This window comes from Pongo pygmaeus, chromosome 2, assembly GCF_028885625.2.
Source record: "Pongo pygmaeus isolate AG05252 chromosome 2, NHGRI_mPonPyg2-v2.0_pri, whole genome shotgun sequence".
NCBI classification, from domain to species: Eukaryota; Metazoa; Chordata; class Mammalia; order Primates; family Hominidae; genus Pongo; species Pongo pygmaeus.
Window position 1 is genome coordinate 177,065,751 of NC_085930.1, and position 7,095 is coordinate 177,072,845.

Consider the following 7,095-nt stretch of genomic DNA (forward strand, 5'->3'; position numbering starts at 1 on the left):
TTCCAATTCGCCTTTGAATAAACTGAGGTATTGGAAACATCTAAGAAAATGGTTTTTAATTCTTCCTAATCTTCAGGGAGTTCTTCCTTATATTGAGCTGATATCTGCCTTCTGTAACTTTCAACTAATTATTCAAATCTCTCAAGTGATTATAATTAATTCCATCTTATAGGGAATTTTTCTCAGCTTCCAGGCTCTTGAAAATACTCTGATATTTTCTCTAATATTCCAGTGGAAATGTAAATGGGTAACGTAAGAGTCTGTGGGGTTAGGAAGGTGGAGGAAAGGTAAGGGAAAGCTAATGAGAAATAGTCAAAGCAAGAAAAAGAATTTTATTTTCTTCAAGTTCTTTGTACGTCCAAAGTGGAAGATTCCTAAAATAAATTCCCCATACCAAATTTTAAAAATTAAGTTAGCAAGCTTACTTTTTAATTTTTTTAGAAGCCAACTACTTCCATTTATTATTTCTTTCCAGAATAGAACAATTATCACTAATTGTTTGTCATTATAATGCCAAACTATGTTAATAGATGCCTGTTTTTTTAAAGGCTAATTGCAATCATGAAACAAAATATCTAATTAGTTTTAGAGCTTTGGAGCACATGCATCAATATTTGAATCATTCAGGTGTATACTTGCTTTCTGCTTTTTTGTCTCTTCAGAAGAAGTATTATATGCGTTCTGTTTATAATTTCTAAACGGTCATTTCAAAACTGATTATACGAGTTTATACAAATCATAGTGAAATTTGTTGCTTAAAAAATCTTTGTTTTTCTCTAAGCTCTCAGTGTCCTTGAGCTATATATATTTTATGGCAATTTTTACTTAATAGTTTGTATGCTAGTTATTTTCGACAATGACTACTAAAAAGGAAGTTTCTTCAAGGGAAGATTCACCTTAGTTCTTCTTTATACCACTCAAAAACCTCAGGGTTATTCTCCATGAGTATTGAGTAGGTGAGTGAACTTTGAGTGTATACTCCTTGAAATTATATTTCTGGAGCTGGAAAACTTTAAAAATATGTATGTCATGAGTCTAAAGAAATAAACATTATATGGCTGAAAAAATATTTTGTGAAAACCAAAAATCTCATGGAATCATGAACTTATCTATGGGACAGATGTTAGCCTTGAGGTTGTTCTGGGCTTCTTTTCTACCTCCTTCCCATGACCAAATCAGCTCAATAGTCAGCAGTTCTATCCTTCCTCTCCTTCTCCTTCCACCTAAGGAGCTAGAGTTGAACTGCTTGGTCACTGGTTGCTGACATGCTGAGTTTTCTACAGCTGGAGTTTTCAAGAGGGCTTTGATTTTGCTTTCCCCAGTTTTCCTTCTTCCACACTTGAAAAGTGGTAAGGGTACCAGCTTTCTGTCTATCTCTGACTGTCTCTCTCTCTCTCTCTCTCACACACACCACACACACACACAGAGAGAGAGAGAGAGACTTTTTTTTTCTTCCACCCTCCTGCACAGCAGGAGACCTTGCCTTGATCTTTGAAGGTCTACAGCAAGTGGTCTAGGCTAACTCAGTGCTGGGCGAATGGAGAAAAAACTCTTTTCTGCTTCCTTGCCTCCATGTCTTTCGGAGCTAGCAGATACAGCTTTTGTTCTATAGTAGTGATTCTTTCTAAGTGTCAGCTCAACAGGATGATGGCCACTCTTGTATATCACTTAGGCATGAGTTCTATTGAATCCCAGCACAATTTACCAGACTTTGTTAGTGGCTTTTGGAGTAGCAAAGACTCAATTTTTAATAAAGTGTTATTTTGTTTAGCTGGTAATTGTCATCGTCACTTATCTCTTTCCAGAAAATTGTGAGAGGTATTTTTCTAGAGAAGGATTTTGGTATTCCAGAGTCCTGTGGCTAAAATGTCATGCTAATCTCAACTTACTGTCAATATTAGAGTATGTGGTTACATGTGAAATACAAATATGCTGATAGTTTCAAATTGAACATTGTATCTTATTTGACCTAAGTCAAAACCAACTATAAACCATCAAAGCAATATCTTGAATAAGTCTCATAGATTCCAGTCATCTGGATTCTCAATCTATTGTCAATATGGTCTTAGATAGGTAAAAGATGTTCCCTATGCATATCACATTACACAAAAAGCTAATATTATAGCAATCCCTTGTTGCCCAAATGAAGGATTAAAATAAGGAACTAATATAAATGTATATTTATTGTCACACAGAGCTATAAAATGCAAATGAATAGCTGAATATTGGTCTATATTATTCAGAGTAATTATAGTCTCTCTCTTTTTGGCTTTCTAAAATAAAAATAAAGACACAGCAATTGATCACTGAGTAAAAGAGCTAAAATGTCTTTCAAATGAATTTGTACTAAGTATCCACAGAGCATATTGTCCACCATATTTTAGAAGTAAAACTTATTCTGATGAATTGTTTCTAAATGTTTATTTACTTCTTTTTGCAAGCAGACACCTGTTCAATGATTACATATATTTTCTCTGCTTTTAAAATTATTTTCCATCCACAACGCATTTTAAGAAATCTTAATGTCATTTTTTCTCAGTAAATTACCATGCGTAAACACAGAAAATAACTCACAGGTGAAAGAACATAAATTTGTACAGAGAAAATTAATTTTATTGTGCGTTATTGTTCTAGTACTCAAAACTTTGACGGAGAGTATCTGCACATCTCTGCCCATGCTCTTCCCCATACTTAACTCTCCCCAGCTCTTCCAACTACACAAAAGACATTACACAATCTAGCTCTGATTTAAAAGCTGTAACAGCAGGCGAACCATTAGATATGAATCAGAAACTTTATTTTTTACAGATATCTATATTCTGATAGATAAATATTTTTTCCAGGGCAACTAATATTTATTTAGCAGCTACAATATTCAAGACGCTGGGGTAACCTTTTTGGATCCTGTGCTATTCTATATGTAGCTTCTCTCCTCACTTAAAAAAATTCTAACAATAAATAAAGCTTTAGAATGTGTGGATCCTCATGTTGTCCCTCTGGTATATAAAGTTGCCTCCTATAAATCATTTTGCATTTTGACCCTAAAATCCATCTATGAGCAGATATTCTTCCTCCTTGAATTTTGGCTGGGGCACAACAGAAAGGAGAGAGTAAGAGAGAGGTTTGGCAGAAGTGTTACCGTACGTAGCTAGCCAGGTATGAGTGGGGCAGGAGACGCCTCCCCTACTCCACCAGGAATGTCAGGCAACCATCAGGTGATGGTGAGGTGTCAGGTGATTGTCACACTACCTCTCTAAAATAATAATTGGTTGTAGCCAGAGCCAGGGCAAGGCAGTTTCCCAATAGACAAAAATGCCTGTAACTGGTGATCGGCAGCTTCCCAATAAGATTTCAGGAATTGTGTGAATGGGCTTGAGCATGTGTATTAAGAGGCAAAATGGTAGAGTTTAACTGGTATATGACCTTCTGGGGACATTTCACTGGAAAAGGGAAGAACACCTCAGGTGAGTATGTGTACAACTCCAGTAAACACACCGCTCATGCTTACCTCACAAGTACTAGCAGACCACCACGCATGCCGGCAGCTTTCCCTAAGGGAAGAATCAAAGGAAATGGGATGTAAGACACTAGAAGTATGCTGGCATATAAAACCCCAAGTCAAAAGGTTAAATTCCACACTTGACTTCCAAAATGCCCACTTGGAGTACTTTACTTTCTTTTCATTCTTGCTCTAAAGCTTTTTAATAAACTTCCATGCCTGCTGTAAAACTTGGCTCCATCTCTTCTTCTGCCTTATGCCCCTCAGTTCAATTCTTTCTTCTGAGGAGGCAAGAATTGAGGTTGCTGCAGACCCGTATGGATTTGTCACAGGTAACAGAAGCACAACTGGGCATATACTAGGTGTGATGGTTAATTTTATGTATCAGCTTGGTAGGGTAACTGTACCCAGAAATTTGATCAAACATTATTCTGAATGTTTATGTGAGGATATTTTTTGGATGAGGGTTACATTTAAATTGGTGAACTCTCAGTAAAACAGTTTGCTCTATGTAATGTAGGTAAGCCTCATCCAATCAGTTAAAGACCTGAATGGAATAAGACTCCCCTGGCACCCTCTTCCTCCTACATGAATAAATCTTTCTAGAAGTTGGCCTTTGGACTGGAACTGCAACATTGGCTCTGCCCTGGGTCTCCAGCCTATAAACTGACCCTGTAGATTTTGGATTTGCAAGCCTCCATGATCACTTGAGTCAATTCCTTAAAAATTTCTCTCTCTCTCTCTCTCTCTCTCCTCTCTCTCTTTCCTATCGTGTCTGTTTCTCTACATCAGGTAGCCAGCCTAAGACACGCATCTTTTGTTTGCTTCCAGCTTTCTCTAAGAGAGTAGTCATCATTAATGTTGTACCCTCATTTCTGTGTAGTTGGAGATGCCTCTTTCAACATAGCCCGATATTTTCCTCTTACGTGGTTCACTTGTACTCCATGTCTGAGTCCAACAGCTTCTGACTTTTGATACTAGAAAGAAAGATTTTGGAATTCAGAAAAGCCTTTTGTCTCTCAAGAGCCTTGCCCTTGCCATCGAAAGTCTAGCTTTCAAATTCTTTTTGCTAAACACTTTTTAAAGTCTATCTTGAAAATCAAAGGTGAACAATGACTTTTTTGCCCTTGGCTTTTTCTCTATCACACCCTAAGGCAATAGATGCTTCAGCATCAACACTTAGAGAGCAAAGGCAAAAAAACTGAATCCATCAGCTAATATTTGTAAATATTTTTACTCCGCAAGAGAGTGGCATAAAATGCCACTCAGCTCTGGCTTCATATTAGAATCATCTGAGAAGCTTTTAAAAGTACAATGCCCTATACCCACACCCCAGAGATTCTGATTTAATTGGTCTAGAATGAGGCTCAAGTGTCACTATTTTTTTTGCTAGACCCTTCAGGTGATTTTTTTTTTTTTTTTAAATGGAGTTGCCCAAGCTGGAGTGCAGTGGCATAATCTCGGCTGACTGCAACCTCCACCTCCTGGGTTCAAGCGATTCTTCTGCCTTGGCCTCCCAAGTAGCTGGGACTACAGGCATGTCCCATCATGCCTGGCTAATTTTTCTATTTTTAGTAGAGATGGGGTTTCACCATATTGGCCAGGTTGGTCTCGAACTCCTGACCTCCTGATCTGCCCGCCTCAGCCTCCCAAAGTGCTGGGATTACAGATGTAAGCCACTGGGCCTGGCCTCTTCAGGTGATTCTAATGCACAACCCAGTTGGGGAACCACTGGTGTAGAGGAAAAGCCACTGGGCAGGGCTCTAGAGCCTGGTTTTGCCATGAAGTAGCAGGGAGAGCCCAAGGCATTGATTTCACCTATCTGTATTCAGTTTTCTCATATAGAAAATGTAAAGTTCAGTTTCAGTGTCTTCCAATAAACTTTGTAACACTAACATTCTGTAAATCAACCACCGTGACAACTAAAAGAGTGACTTTGTTCAGTGACTGATTCGAATATCAAAAAAAGAATTAGTCTAGACACACAAATAAGATTTCTACTTTGCTCTAAAGAAATATATGGTGACTAAAAGAACCCAGTGCTCCTTTTAATGTGATGGTCATTCCCTGTTTCACACTGTTGGACTGTTTAGGCACCAATTTAGAACCACCACCATATGTAGTTCCACATCCTTAGCTGCTTGGCTATGCTCAATGAGATGAGCCCCAAGTATTTTCTATGTTGAAAATATGTGTCTCTAAAAAGAGTAGAAAAATTGGCCAGCTCTTACTAGTAGAGCATTTTGAAAAATGTGGACTGTGTACAGGGAATTTCAAGTAGTGCATTAGATAACACTGAATTAAGTGGGTAGAACTTTCTCCTTTTTAATTGATTTCTTTCGGTGACTCAAGAATAGTCTTTAGTGTTGAGATATCTTCATTACATTGTTAAAACTAATGTATTTTAGGAGAGAGTAAAATTTCAGACTAATAGGCTCAAGCAGGCAATGGTATTTAGCTACTATTTAAAAACAATGTTTTACTTTCATTCTATTCGAGATATGGTACATATCTAAAAATATTTATGTGAAGATCTTTCACCGGCAAAAACATTATGACTCACCGAGGCTCAGATAATTGTTAGCATTTTTTAGCAATAAAGTATTTTTAAATTAAAGTATGCATTTTTTAGACATAATGCTACTGCATACTTAATAGACTACAGTGTGGTGTAAACATAACTTACATGCACTGGGAAACAAAAACTTCATGTGATTCGTTTTACAGCGATATTCACTTTATTGTAGTGTTCTGGAACCCAGCCTGCAATATCTCTGAGGTATGTCTGTAAAACCATAGAAAAAGATGTGATATGCAGGCAATGACCAAAAAAGAGCTGGAATGACTATACGGAGTATATGAAAAATAGACAAATTTAATGACAAATTGTTACTAGAAACAAATAATGATATTTTATAATGATAAGCGGCCAATCCATCAGGACGGGTATTAATATGAAAAACAGGCTTTTTTTTTTTTTGAGGAGTTACATGTTCTGATGCTGCTTATCTAGTTATATGTAACACTTGTTTTCAAAGTAATTCAGTTATTCTTACCCAAATAATTTATAGTGAATGGGAGGACTTAAGTAAGGACACTTGTTTTTAAAGCAATTTAGTTATTCTTACCCAAATTATTTATAGTGAATGAGAGGGCTTAAGAAAGGTTGTGGTACTTTGGTATAAGCAGTTTATTGGCATATTCGCCAGTGTCTAGGCACAATCTCTGATTTACACACAGTCCAGGAGACTCAAAGAAGACAATCTGAATCTAGTGTGTATGGAGTGACAAGAAACAATAGACTAGAGAAAGTCCCAGTGGGTACCCTGAGAGGACAATCCACATACTTGAGAAAAAAAGCCTGGTACAATAGATCAGGTTCAGCAATATAGTCTGTGCCAAATAAAACTTCAGTAGGTGGAAGTGGGGGTAAAACCGCTGGTGTGTGAGGGGCATGTCTGAAAAGCTGGAGAGGATTGTGTAGTAAGTCTGTGAAAACTTGCTCAGGAGAGACCTAAACTCCTCCAGTAGGAGACCCTGTCCCTCTTTCCTGAAAGAAGAATGTATACAGTATTTTCTAACCAGCTGGCGAGAAA